At 47.1% G+C, this 14,823-nt stretch overlaps 1 protein-coding gene and 1 long non-coding RNA gene across 2 annotated transcripts in view; one reads left to right on the top strand and one right to left on the bottom strand.

Annotated features, from left to right (window-relative positions):
- LOC142824448 (opioid-binding protein/cell adhesion molecule homolog) overlaps nucleotides 1-14,823 on the top strand; it is a 999,900-nt gene that overhangs the window by 304,700 nt on the left and 680,377 nt on the right. The window lies entirely within an intron of this gene.
- Nucleotides 12,373-14,823, bottom strand: part of LOC142824433 (uncharacterized) — a 32,915-nt gene continuing 30,464 nt past the window's right edge. The window contains exon 3 of the long non-coding RNA XR_012899313.1: nucleotides 12,373-12,785. This is a non-coding gene — a long non-coding RNA (uncharacterized LOC142824433). The remainder of the gene's footprint in view (nucleotides 12,786-14,823) is intronic.

Here is a 14,823-nt window from a genome sequence, read left to right as displayed (position 1 = left end):
TTTTTTACTCCGCCACTGAGTCACTCTATAACCTTAAGCAAGTCATGTCATCTGTCTTTCCCTAGCTGTACCATTAAAGCAGCGGTACTCACCCAACTTTGTAAAGTGGTTTTGGATGAGGGCCAAGTGATACAAATAGAGATGCCTCAAAACCCGGATCTCCTCTCTTTGAGTTCCAGGTGACGTGTGAGTTCTGATTCCTCCTGGCTCTACCAGCTGGGTTCCCTACGGACCCTGACACGGGAAGGGTCATGCTTTCAAGGGGTGGTGCAGACACGGACACCATCCTGCCACACAGCCTTAGGAGATTTCTGCCCAGAACAGCTTGTGCAAGAAAAGTTGGTTCAATGAGATTTTTTGCCATGCGAGATGCTGGTGATCTGGTTACCCTCCATATCGAAGGAACCATTTTATAAACAGAGCATAAAGAGTTACAACAGTGGTGATCAACATATTACAAATGTGCAGAACTTGCTATTAGCACCTCAGGTGCTACAGATGGTTCTAAGCCATGGTTATAATTAATCTGCTGAGTCTCTGGACTCTCTAGCAGTCAATTAGCCATTTACATCTACTACTAATTAAAGTTAGGCTTTTTGTCATGGTTATTTTTAGTACAAGTCGCAGTCAGGTCATGGGCAATAAACACAAATTCATAGGCGCCTGTGACCTGCCTGTGGCTTTACTAAAAATAACCGAGGAAAGGGGGGAAAGGGTTTGGGGGGGCAGTGACAGCAGGAGACAACTGGGGACCGATAACCCAAGCCCCATTTCTATGCAGCCCAGCTGCAACCATAGGCAGAGTGGGGAGGGGGTTCAAAACCCAGGGTCCAGCCCCAGCTAACACTGTGGGTCGGTGGGGCATGCAGCCCTGGCTCGTGCCCCAGTGGCAGCTGCTGACATCTGAAGCCGAAGAAGTCACCAAGATCTGGTAATGTCACAAAATCTGTTACTGCCGTGACCTCTGTGACTAAATTGTCTCCTTTCTAATAATGTATTAACCCAGCGCGGGCTATTTATAAATGTTCCCTGACTAAAACGTGACCAAAAATGGCATGCAGTCTGTCTCACTGCCCAAAGGGGCCAACATCTTTCAGGAACAGCTGGTGAGTTGCAAAACCGACCTGCCGGGGACCTGAATCCCATCCCCAGAAGCCCGTTCCCGATCTGAACTCTCTCCCCTCGGCCCATCTCTATTAAGTGTCTGCACTGCAACAACAGCAGAGAGGCTGCAAAGAGGGTGATCAAAGGGAACAGAGAGGCTGGATTGAGATCAAATATTAGACTCCTGAATGCTTTCTATTAAGTGACAGCGAGGAAGCAAGGAAAAATGAGGATTATGAATTGAGTGCCCCAAAACAGGGCTTTCTCTTCTGAGCGTCAGGATGGAAAAATAAAGCTGGAGGGAAGGTGGGGGCAGGCAAGCAGCGAGAGGGACACAGCAGAGCCCTGCAGCTCTCTAAATGACACGCACCGAATGTTAGATTTGTTTCAGTATCTTTTATAGTGGCGGTTCCCATCTCAGCAAAGTTAATGAGTATCCAGTGCGCACTGCCCGCTGAGTAATGTTAGGTCTGAAATGCAGCAAATCTGGTCTCAGGCAGGCACTCGAGGGACTGACAAATATCAGTTGCTTAACCAAGGTGGCCGTCTAATAAAGACCGATCACAATGGCTCTCCGCAGCCCTGCTATTTTGTTGCTGTGTGGCGCAAAAACTCACAAGACAACTTGGAATGGGGAGGGGGGAGGGACCATTGTGGGGCCTTTAAAGCAGGTCAGAATTCTTTCAACCCTGGGTGCTTTTGCGCTGGGCTGTTTCCCCCACTGCGAGGCTGATGGCTGCTCTAACTGAGGCCAGTGGCCAGGCCACACCCCGGATGCTCGTGGGGTGCTTCTACACCCTCTGGATACCACCGGAGGAGCTCTGTGGTCTGTTCTGCTAGTTGTAGGGCTGCTTATTGCCAGCAGCATTGCAAAGTCCTCTGCCAAACAGCGGAACATCTTGTCGGGGGGGCCAGCCTGTGGCTCATGAGCCACATTCGGCTCTTTGCTCACAGAAATGCGGCTCTCGGGGTTACGGCTCATTCGGAGCCACGTGCCCGCTTTGTGCGCATGCCCCAGTTCCTGGAGGGAGAAGTGCGTGGCTGTGGCAGTGGCAGCTCCAGTGAGACCCATTGGGTTAGAATGGGAGAGGCCTGTGGGTGCCTGGCTCTGGGGGAGGGGGAGGGGATTGGGTTAGAGTGGGGCGAGCTGGGGGGAACCTGGGTCTGGGGGAGAGAGAGGGAATTGGGCTGAGGGGGAGCTGGGGGTGCCTGGCTCTGGGGGAGGGATGTGTGGCTCTTTGCACTACTATCCACAGCTCTTTTGGCTCTTTGGTGTGTCTAGACTACAGAGTTTTGTCGACAAAAGTGGACATAACATCAACAGAACTCAGCAGTTTTGTCGACGCTGGTAAACTTCATTTTATGAGGCATAACGCCTTCTGTCGACAGAGTTTCTGTCGACAGAAGGTGTTATTGAATGTAAACTGTCCTTTGCGTCTACACTACCACGTCGACAAAGCAGCTTGCTTTGTCGACAGAACTCAATGTAGTCTAGACGCTCTTTGTCGACAGAAGTTTTGTCGACAGTATCTGTCGACAAAACTTCTGTCGACAGAAGCCTGTAGTCTAGACGTACCCTTTGTGTCTAACTGGTTGGCCGCCCCTGGTCTAGTCATACAGAACTGGAGGTACTTGGCTGGGATCCTGATGTGGGAGGATGCCCAACAAGCAGGAATCTCGACTGTAGACCCAGCACCTTCCTCAAGCTCTGAGTGTGAGAATCCTCAGCTGGCTGGTTCATAGACAGGCACAGCTTTTAAAGCGGGGAGGACCCATGACCACATGCAGAGCACAGGTCTGAGAACTGCACCCAGCCTCCCGTATGTCCTTGATATAAAGACTGCAGTTCCGCCAGTTGGTTCTGCAGTTAAACATTCCCATGTACCCCTTTGTGGCCTTTCTCCTCTCCTCCCCCTGCTATTGAACCAGTGCGTATTTACCAGGCCAGTTGAACGCTGTGGGTCTGTGCTGAAATGTGTCTTCGTTGGGTTCCATCGCTCAGCTGCAGCGTAGCTGGGCATGACCCAACAGCTCATCCAGGTGCCTCAAGAGGAAAACAGTAGGTACATTTACAGTGTGACTTGCCCAAGCGCCAGGGTACGCAGTAGGCTTCATAGAGGATAGTAAGTAAATGGAGATGGCTGTGGAGTGTCTCACTCCTTTTCATAGAATCCTAGGGCTGGAAGAGACCTCAGCAGGTCATCTAGCTCAACCCCCTGTTAAAAACAGGACCAACCCCAACTCAATCATATCACTATCCCAGCCAGGGTTTGCCTTAGAAACTTTGAGGGACAGAGATTCCACCCCCTCCCTAGGGAACCCATCTCAGTGCTTCACCACTTGCCTAGTGAAATAGTTTTTCCTAATATCCAGCCTGGACCTCCCCCATTGCAACTTGAGCCATTGTTCCTCATTCTGCCATCTGCCACTATTGAAAACAACCTCTTTGGAACCCCCTTTCAGGTAGTTAAAGGCTGCTGCCAAATCTCCCCTCATTCTTCTCTTCTGCAGACTAAATAAACCCAGTCCCCTCAGCCGCTGCTCATAAGCCTTCCTTTCTAATTCTGTGACTGGCAGCCATTTTACTTCATTGCAATCGATACTAGCTTAGAAAAATGTCTCTTAACTCAGGTGTCGGGGTGAGGGACACCACTGCGAGGATGATACAAGGATCATGGCTTCTTGCAAATAAGTGAGACAGCGTGCTAGGACCCTCCCCAACTGCTATCTAAGGAGTTAACTCCAGCTTCCTTTCTCCCTACCTGGCAGCGGTGAAGGTGGGCTGGCGTGGATTTGGAAGGGAGAAGACAGGTAGGCAGGGCTGAGAACAGGTTCTGTTTCTGGGTTGGGAACTTTTTCGTGTTGTGAGTTGATGTGTCACCTTGTTTTGAGTTATTTATTGCTTACCTGATGCCTAGCGTGGCCAGTCAGCCATGGGTCTCATTGTGCAAGGTGCTGTACATACACTGAGTGAGGGAGAATTCCTGCGTTGTGCGGCTTGCAATTCCAACCAAGACAGACGGCGAGTGGGAGGGAAAACACAGGCACAGAGAAGGGCTGTGACTTGCCCACGCTCAGACAGCAGTGCAGTGGCGGAGCTGAGTCGCAGCCCAGTGAAGACAACAAAGATTTCCTCCCACCTGACGGCTGCTGTGTTTTCATTGCCACCGAGTAATCCCAGCTTTTCAGTAGATCAGGCCAGAGTTGTGTCTATACACCTCCCGTTACCATGGCATCTGAGCGTCTCACAATCTCCAAGGTGTTTATCTGCACTGCATGCGGTAAGACGGGTCAGTGTTGTTATCCCCAGTTTACAGCGAGGGAACTGAGGCACAAAGGAAAGCTAAATGACTTGTCTAAGGCCCCACAGGAACTCTGTAGCACAACAGGTGTTTGAACCCAGCCCCAAGCAAGTGCATCCTCCCTGTCTTCAGGTGTCCTACATGGCCCTTTCATTATGCACCTGCATCCCTTGCAATGATTAAAAACAAGAAACAAAAAACAGGCTCTTAATAACCATCTCCTGGAAGGGGAACTACGAGATGGCACAAAGAGCAACCAGAATACATTTATTGATAATCCCTAATCAGATGGCAGACTTTCCACCATAGTATTAGAGCCATAACTTGGGGAGATCCTGAACCATCATGTGAACTGGATCTAGTTAGATTATAGCAGAGATGCTTATAAACAAACACTGCTCTGTGCTCCTGTGGTTTGTAGGCAGTAATTAATGTTTTATGTTAATACTCCCCTGCATCATCTCAATATTCTTATATCTTAAGGACTGACATTTAAAGGAATAAACTTACTCCACCATGGTGTGGATTTTTGATCCAAGGGACTAGAAGATATAATCAACATCCAAATTAAATCAGCAGTGAGACAACTGTAGGAAGAATGTTATTTCTAACAATACCTTGATGCAGAAGTAAAACTTTTTAATCTCTTTGTTTCCTTGGTGTTCTCGGTCTCTTTTTGTTTCCGTCTCTCTTCCTCTTGCCTGGTATTTTCTTTAACCTTAGAATTGGGTATCATTCCCCTGTATTTCTCTCCTACTGGTATTTGGAACCAAGGACAATTTTTTATTGAATTTCATATGAAATAGTAGCCGATTTATACCTCCAGCTCAAATCACTGGCATTATATTCAGGACCATGGACAGCTGCCCCATTGCGTAGACAGCCACCTCCATTTGTTAGGACAAAGTTATTCCAGGCCATATGTGTTCACCTTAGGACACTTCCAATTCCATTTCATTGGCAATATTTACGTGCACAGACAAAGTCTCGTTCAAAATGATTGGGGGTGAGAGCGCTTTTCTCTTGGTGTTTTCAGATGGAAATGGCCTTTCCTCTTTCACAGAATGGCTTTCTTAGGTGAACTGAAGATGCAGTTGTTCTTACTACTGAAGACTTCTAAATAAGCCATATTTGCTAATGTCAAATTACTGATGAGGGGCTTGACCCCATATTTACTTCTAATTTCCCCAAGCTGTTGGTAAGAGCTACACTAAATCAACCTGTCATTTGATCTTGGCTCTTGCTGTTGTAACTCAAAGATGCTGTACTTATGATAATCAGAGAGGAACAGCTGTTGAACTGCTTAAGAGCACATTAGAGTTTACAAAGTGCATAGGAAATTGCAAATGGCTATGAACTCTACAGGGTAGAGCAGAGGGGGATGTGCCAATGGGCAGAAGATAAGCTAATGCAAAACCTGTGTTCTAGGTGGGGGAGGGTGGGTTAGAAGAGATCTGGGCGTAAAAAGAAAATGTAGACTTTAAACCAAGGTTTTACCCTGAAAATGACATTGTGGAATTCCATATTTATTCTTATTCAGTGATTTCGACAGCAAATTTGCTCCAATTACAGGTTTAAAAGACTATTTCCCTAACTGCTCGAGCTGCAAAATCAAGCCGCATTCACCCTGCTTCTTAGCTCGTCACTAATCATAAAGATTTAGCAATCAGAGCATAACTGACAGTTGTGTTGAGGAGCGTTGCCTTTGATTTCAGCGCTGTGAGTGAGAGCAGCTCAGACCTACCATCAGAGCCTCGCAGGTACACAACACCTCACATCCAAAGACATTTCAAGTATTTTCCAATTGTGAAGGTCCTTGGGAGCTCTGTTAGGTAGCAAGTGTTCTCCGTATTGTATTGCTGGGGGGAAAAGCAGTGAAGTGGCAAGAGTAGGAGACAAAGCAAATAGACGGTCTTGTGGTTGGGACCCAGGCAGCTGGAGTTCTTTTCTCGTCTCCTTCGTGACCTTAGACAAACCATTTTGTCTCTCTGGGTCTCAATTCCCATCTATAAAGTGGAGGCAATCATACTTTTCTTCTTCAGTGGGTTGTTACAGCAAGGAAAGGAAGTGAGGACTAGTGGATAGAGCTCTGGATTGGGACAGAGGAGATTGATGTCCTATTCTCAGTTTAGCCACTGGCCTTCTGGCTGATCTTGGGCAAGTCATTTCCTTGCTTTGTGCCTCAGTGTCCCCAGCTGTACAATTCCTCTTTTATTGAGATGTATCAATGAAAAGCAGCAAGTGCTAGGGCTTATTGTTCTTACTGTTAGTTAAGAGTCACTGAGGTGCTACATTATGCACTCCCCATAAGGCCACATCAACAGTATATGGAAGAGTTACGTTTCAGAGGTCGATCTTCTGGCAATTGATTTAGCGGATAGCATAGATCCTTAAATCAAATGCTGAAGGCAGCCCCATCCGGCATCCGGTGCTCCTCCTTTTGTGAGGAGTAAGGGAAGCTGAAAGGAGCGTTTGCTTCCTTCAGCCTCCCACTGTGTCGATGGCACGGAAATGCAATTCAAGATGCGTCAACTCCAGGTATGTAATTAACGTAGCTGGAGTTGTGTATCTTAATTTGACCTTCTGCTGTAGTGTAGACCAGGCCTTAGTGTCCACATAGATGGCTAATGGTAGAGATGCGTATAAAACCTTAGAGTCCCGACTCAATTGCTTTTGAGCTACTAGAAAACACCATCTCTCACCAAACAACATGGTTTTTAGAGACTAACAAGAAACGTTGACTTGGGAATTTCACGGATACACCTTCACTTACAAACTAGCAGGCAAACAACCTTGTTCAGAACTCACTGTATTAAAATATTTATTGTTATATTTTAAAAAACCTACTGCTGAAGGCAATACAGTAAAGAGTTCCTTCATTTCCTATATATTTATGGCCAAGTTCTGCAGTATCATATTGTATCTTCCCCCGCACACCTCCCCCCCGGGACCATTCTGCACAGACAGTTTTCAAAGCAAGTTGTCCTTGGGAAAAAAGGAAAAGAACGAGCGAGCAGCATGTTTCATTTTGGCATGGATGTTTAGCTGGACTTTAGGAAAATTTTGGAGAGGTGAGCTTTGAAGATTGCTTGCTGTGGGCTTGATTATTCCTAGGACTTACCCAAGTGCTCAGGAAAGGAAGAAATCCTCTTAGAGCTCTGTGTGCGCCAAATGGAACTTGGATATGGGCACATAGAGCAAAGGGGTACGGGGGTGTCTATTTCCTGCCACAAAAGCAGTAAACAGTTCTGCTTATTCCCTGCCCAAGCTTTGTTTGCGGGGAGGAATCTGGTTTGGCCCCTAATGGAAATAGATTGTAAATTTGGGGTCTGGATTTCCCCAGATTTCAGCGAGGTTCACGTTAGGGGGCAAGGATTATCTTGCACTCTGTGCACAACCCCTGGTGCAGCGGAGCTCAGATACCTGAAGGAGAACAAGTTTGAGACTCTAAATATGGGTGTGTCTACACTGGTCACAGTCAGCAAGGTCTTGGCCTCGCTGGAGAGCATGTGTAACAAGGAAGTAGGAAGCATTAGCAACAAAAAGGAGAAGAAAAACACTATTTGGCTTTGAAGGAGTCCAGCCCGTTCCTGGGTGTAGAGCCAGCCCTCCCTGGCTTTTATCTTCTCACCAAATGCTTGTGGCCTTTCTCTGAGCACCTGTGCAAGGAGGCTGAGCTGGATTTCACCCTTTGTTCCCCCTATGATGGCTTTATTCCCGCAGAAAACGATTTGGGATCCGTGGAGTCGTTCCTTTCCTAAGGAGCATGAATTGCAGCTCCTGAGCTATAAGATAGCGATTCCCTCCATCCTCCATTTGAGCTGCAGTGGGAACACCACAGTGGTCCCGGGAGCAGGCCTGGAGCTCTGTAGATGCTTCTTGTACCATCGTTCCTGGTGCCTGAGTTCTCACTTCCCGTTCGTCCCTTTCCTTTGTCGTTCAGTGGAACCGCAGGTTGTGTCCAGGCTGCAGTTAGTCACTTGTGGCTGGCCTGGGCTGCCTGACGGTGCTCGGGTGAAGGGGTTCAGGCTGCGACCTCAGCTCTCGGACCCTCCCACCATGCACATCCCTAGAGCCTAGGCCACAGCTTGGCACCCCTCTAATGCACTTTGCAGAGCAGAGCCCTTTTTTTGCTGCTGAACAGCTGCAGAGAGAAGCAAAAAGAACCAGCCCGAGAGAGTCTCTTCCACTGCTGCTTAACAGTGAAGGTGGGAAATGCAATTTCTCTGAGTGATATGTTCATAATAAGACTCCTTTATTAACGCTCTGTAATGACCTTGCTGGGGCACAATTGAGTGGCTTGTCATCTGTCCCGATCTTATTAGACCTGTCGGCAGAATTCAACGCATTCGATCATAAGTTGCTCTTTATCTTGGCTGCCATCGGTGTCTAGGGCAGTGTGCGCTCCCTGTTCCCGTTATAGCTTTCTGATGGCTTTGGGTTGCTTGTAGCTCTAATCTATCATGCGGCTTTCTGGAGAGTATTTTACAGGTTTTCACAGAGGCTGTCCCTTTCTCCTTGCATCTTTAGTCTCTCATACACTATAGTTCCTGGGTTTTTAATGCCATTTGTTGGCAGATGATTTTTTTCCCCAGTCGAACCCTAAACAAATCTCAGCTTCAAACATTGCCAAGGAAATAAACAGAAAGAATTGGGGGTGGAGGTTAAATGTCTGCAAGTATTTTGTCTCTTACTTAAATTGTTACCTCATTGATGCAAGGGGTAGCTCTTGTATTCTGTTTGTACAACTGGACTCTTGTTCATGACTTTGGCACTACTGAGATACAAATAGTAAATAATCCTGGATCAAAATTAGGGAGACAGCGTATATCTTCACAGTGGACTCCACTGCTGAATCTGAATGCACCCAAACTGTGTCACGATGAAATCTAGATGTGAATTCGGTGGCTTTTCCAGTCTCCAGATGAAATTAAAAGCTATCGTCTCTTGGGATTTTCTGAATCTGTTAGAACAGTTTTGGTTCTTTGGGTGAGCTCCCCCAGCTGGGACATGGAGAGAATCCGAGAAATGGCTGTGTTACATAGCACACACAGAAATGATGGAGTCGAATGAATTGGTGCATGCCCGTGTGCTTTGAGATCGTCGGAGGGGATGTGGCAGAGTAATGTGCAAACTGTTATTACACATAGCTGCTGAGGAAACTTTTCAAAGCTATTTACCCAAACCCAAAGCTATAAACTAGCATCCATGTTAAAATAACCTCGCCCCCATGAAACTAAATATACATTGATTTCTTCCCCACCCCTAGTTTCTCTTGGGAGTAAGTGTCGTCCTTTTATAAGCATGCCCCAGGAGGTTGCTTGGGTTTTAAGGGAACTGCCAGTGAGCTAGCAAACCAATATTGTTCCTGCTAGCAAGTGCTACAGGCAGGGCACAAACACTTCTAGCTTTCCTGGTCCGACTCTTGCAAGGGTAGGATGAAATCAATCCAAAGGCATGAAGAAAGGGAATAGGCCATTAAATAATTAGTGGTAATTAACACCCCCCCCCCAAAAGAACCTTGTGAGTCGAGTGAGTTGAAAGAGGCCAGACTGTCAGCCCGGCGAAGCAGAGTCCTCTGTTTGGCTACAAAACTATGGTCTGGCCAGGCAGTAGCAAAACAGGCCTCCCCAGACTTGCTCGGCTGTGCCCAAGAGGGAGGGGGCACTTTTATGGCAAAGCAGGTGGCAATTCGGACCCTGGGCCTGCATTTGGTTCTTTTGGGAGCCTCTGCACTGCAGTTTAAAAACCCTCGGCGGGCCTGTATCAGCTGACCGGGGCTCGAGCTAAGGGGCTATTTGGCGGCCGTGTAGACCTTTTGGCTGCAGTCTGGGCTCTAGGACAGAGTCTGAGAGCTCTGGCTGCTGCCCAAGCCAGGACATCTACATTACAATTAAACAGTCTCTTAGCCCACACCGTATGAGCCCGTCAGCTGGCATAAGCAACTGTCTGTGCCTCACTGCCGTGCAGGCCTGCCATTAAGCCATGTCTGTGCCGGTACAGCTGCACCGCTGTGGTGCATGCAGTGAAGACGTTCTATGCCGATGGGAGAGAGTTCTGCCATTAGCGTAAGAAATCCACCTCTGCAGACAACACAAGCAAAATCAGTGGGAGGAGCTCTGCTGCAGACACGGGACTGGGCACACCTGGGCTTATGTGACGACGTCGCTCAGGGTAGGGGGATTATTTATCACCCCAAGCGACATACATTTTGCCAACGTAGGCTGTGGTGCAGACACAGCCTAAGAACCTTCTCCTGAGGGCTGATCTACCAGGAAAAGTGACAGCTGCCTACGTCTCTCTGGGGTGTGAAGGACCCACTCCCCGAGAGACGTCAGGTGCCCTCGCCCCAGCACTAGATGGAGGGAAGAATTCTTTTGTTGCCATAGAACTGCCTCTCGGGGAGCTGTACTGCTGACAGTGACAGGCGGACCACAGCCCTATAGTGCGTGTGTGTGTCTCTACCCTGCGGGGACTATACCAGCGCATCTGTCACCGCCGCTGTGCCACTGTCAAATCTGAAGTGTGGACACAGGCTAAGATTGTTGTGCTGGAGGCCAGTTGTGAGGGTCACTTTGTGTCATGTAGACACCGGCCCAACTAGAAAGTGGACTGAGAAACATCAGTCATTGCATAATGGCCACCAACGTACACCCGCCACTGACTTGGGTTTGGGTTTGAACCACATTCACAGAATTTAAGGTCAGAAGGGGCAATTATGATCTTCTCATTGGACTTCTTGCCTAACAGAGGCTAGAGGACCTCCACCGGGATGCTTGCATCAGGCCTGGATCTTGTGACTGAGCTAGTCTTGATTTAGAGTCTTTCACACGATGGAGAATCCATCATGTCCCTAGATAAGATGTTCAAATGATGAATTACCCTCACCCTTTAACCAAAATTTGTCTAGCTTCAGCTTTTCATTGGACCTCATGCCACTATTGAGAGACCCCTAGTGTCTAAAATCTCTCCTGAGGTTCATGTACCAAATCACGTCTCAACTTTGGCTTAAGCTAACTAAATAGTCGCTCATAGCGAGGCAAGTTTTCCAACTGGCCTCCAGCACGACATTCTTGTAGCTCTTTTCTGAACCCGCAACTTCTAGAGAAAAGACTCCAGAGCTTATAACTCATCCCGTGGGCCAGGCAGTCCAACACGACCTCTCCCAACTTGAAACGTTTTGCATTATTTAACTTGGAGTCCTCATTACCTGGAGAATTAAATTTATTTGAGCAGATCGCTGCTGGCAAGCCTTAAGAACCAGAATTCCACACACGTTGGCCATTCCTTGGCTGAGATGGGGCACGTGTCCATGGAATCTGACAAGCCAAACATAGAAAGTAGCTTTTTTAATGTCTCTAAACATCCAGGCACCATTCACTCTTCTGTATGTGGCTGGTTTGCTCATGTGTGGAGATGGTGGAAAAAGGCTTTTCTGCCATGCTTTGTGCACTTTTGCAACCCCCAACCCTGGACTATTTTAGCATTGGACTGGAGTCTGTTAGTAATGCCAGCACTGCTAGATTCCCCAGAGAGGAGGCACATGCACTGTCTATCTCATACATCAGCTGACAGAATGGGGATTCAAAATTAATGCAGCCCCATTGAAAGGCCAGGCAAAACAATTCGGCGGCTCCAACCAACCAACTATTCCTGAATCAAACATCTGATTAGTGTCACTACTCTGTTTTGCATCATTACATTTCATGGGGCATCACAATTAACCGTTGTGCCACAACCCAGGTAGGACCAATCTCCCATGTATTTACCCCAGCTGTATCTGAAAGTGCTGTACTGTAAACCAGAAGCATTTACAAGTAGATCAGGGTGCGTTCGGGGTCCTAAATTGAATAAGGCTGTAATTGCTTTCCCATAAAAAAAAAGAACTGCAAATAAGACAGGTGTCTCCTTCCGCTTCCCCCTCCTCAGAAATGCCTCTTTCCCCCCATTGATGTGTGTCTGCAAATCCACCTTCCCTGCTAAATGATACAGTTATGGCATTGAAAAACTTGTAGAAGCTTTTTGCAGCTTGACCGCTCCTCCTGTGTAGTCTATCAAGGTGTACTTCCCTGCCTTCTCTCCCCACATACTTCCTTTTTCTCCTCCAGTCTTCAGCCCAGAGATTCATTTGGAACCTGCCTATTTGTGTATTATCTGTCAACTATCTGTCCATGCATACAAGATATTAGGGAGAGGGTTAAGTCTCAGGCTCTTGGAATTAACCAGGAAAAAGGCCAAAATATAATTAGAAGCTCTTGGATACGGCAGGAACCGAAGCACCATAGTCTCTATGCAAATCCTCAGGTAGGGCCAGGAATTAATCATTTATCAAGGCAGAAGGATTGACCAGCAACGACTCTTCTTCTTGGAGAGTTTTCCCTGGAAGAAAGGGAGAAAGAATTCAGAGAGTTAGCAGCAATTTCCACCAGTAATGGGCGCATGCCGTTGAAGGGCAAGAGAGGGAGGTTTTCTCACTCTACAAGCTCTCTAGGCCAAATGAGCTTTTCTTGCTTCGAATATTTCTTAATTGTGGTTTCTCATAGGATTATGAAGAAGCTGGTAGGGGGAATTATTTATTTATTTACGGGCTTAATGAGTATTTCCAGGCTGTTTGATCAGACTTGGAAGCCTGCAGTCTCTGAAGAGGGAGGGAGAGAGTGGGGGGTTCCCACAAGTTTTTGCTCCTTCCTAGGCACACAAGGAAAAGCTGCCATTTCCTGCTAAAAATCCATTTGTCTTGCAAATTTCTATAATGAGCAGATTTTGCAATAAATACCATGTAATCTGCAATGACAGTTCTCTCATTTCTTTTTTATTAGTTCAATCTTTTCAGCATCTGAAACACGTAGCCGTGAGTCTCAGAAGAGATTTAGGCGGCTCTGTGGGCTTTTTTTTTTTTTAAACACCTTGGCATAGAATTCCACCCTCTGTTCTCCCCTTGCAGCCTCCCCGTCCCCCTTGCTATTTTTATTTATTTATTCCATTGTATATTTTAACAGCATCTGTCTGTAGCCCCAGGCAGCCTTTAATGTAATTTAGAATATACACTGTCATACATTAGACAACGTGACCCATCATGCAATCTCTGTTTTGCGACAGCAGCCTACAAAGCAACAACCGGATCAATTCAGCCATGACCTTTCCCCATTCCCAACTGCCTGCCAAAACTGATTGGCTTTCAGCTTGCCCGGAAGTTCGCAAACTATGGCCTCTGACGGTTCCGGGGGGGATGGTACTTTCTTTCTCTTCTGCAGACTGTTCTGCTACTAGCTCCCATCTCTCTCAGATCAGAGGGCCAGGGGCTTGAATGCCTGCACTGGTTACAACAGTAGTGGTAACATCATAGTCACTAGCTTGGTCAAACACATGGGAGATTTAACACGGGGAGCTCTGGAGTTAAAAATATGAGCTGCTGAAGGTTGTGATAAAGAACAAAGATTGTCCAGCTGGGGCCGTTATCGACTCACAGCTCTGTGAATCAGGCTCAGAGGGGGACCTGTAATACACACAGACCAGTGGATTATAGTGGGACATGGCAAGAGAATCTCTCAAACAGCTGATAGCCTTAGTTAGGGCTTCAGGGATCAAGACCAACACCTTAAATTTCCCTGGAAGCCAGTACAGAATGCAGAACGATTTCCATGTGAATGTTTTCATGTGAAATGATGCTTAATAACAAGTTGGAAGTCACCTTTTGCACCAGCGGGTGGTCTTCAGCTTTGGCCGTATTACAGTTTTTTAATCTCAGGTTGACAGAGGCACATGTAAGTGTAGCAAGAGCTGCCTGTGAAAGGAAAGACCGTCACTCCTAACTGTGATGGCCGTGGCAGAAGAAAGCCATCTAAATGAGCCGGTGAGGAATAAATAAGAAAACAAGCAGCATGCAGGATGGCCTTTGCGACAATGTGCCATTCACGATGACCTTTACCAAGGCATATTTAAAACTCAGGTTTCTCTTTGTGCTTCCTCCAATCTAGAAGGGAATTAAAGATCCCACTGCTTTAAAAATGCTCCATCCTCATGTAATAAAACTTGGTGAACTTTAGCTTTCTTTTTCTTCTCACTCTCTGTATTTTTCTTTCAACAGGTAAGTGGCATTTGCTTATTATTGAACTTCAGGACGGTCCAGAGTTAGGGATGTAAAACATCTTTGCCTGGCTGGAGATTCCTTAGCAGGTAAACCCCTTTTCTTCTCCTTGTCTGGTTCGAGATGGCTTGTTTTCCTTCTGATGCTGCTGAAACTGGCTGACATTGCGGAAGAGCAAGGGTGGAGATGTGCGGGCTTCATTTACAGTTCAGTGCTTTGAGGAGTTGAGTTGCCTGCTCGATGGGCAGTGCTGTCTGTCTTTGCTCTTTGGGGTGAATGTTGCACTTTGGGAAAGTGAGGGTTCAGAAATGTGAACATTGGAAGCATCGG

The sequence above is a fragment of the Pelodiscus sinensis genome, unplaced genomic scaffold (genome assembly GCF_049634645.1).
Source record: "Pelodiscus sinensis isolate JC-2024 unplaced genomic scaffold, ASM4963464v1 ctg35, whole genome shotgun sequence".
Taxonomy (NCBI): domain Eukaryota; kingdom Metazoa; phylum Chordata; order Testudines; family Trionychidae; genus Pelodiscus; species Pelodiscus sinensis.
Note: the sequence above shows the minus strand (reverse complement) of the source record. Positions and strands in the feature narration are given on the sequence as shown.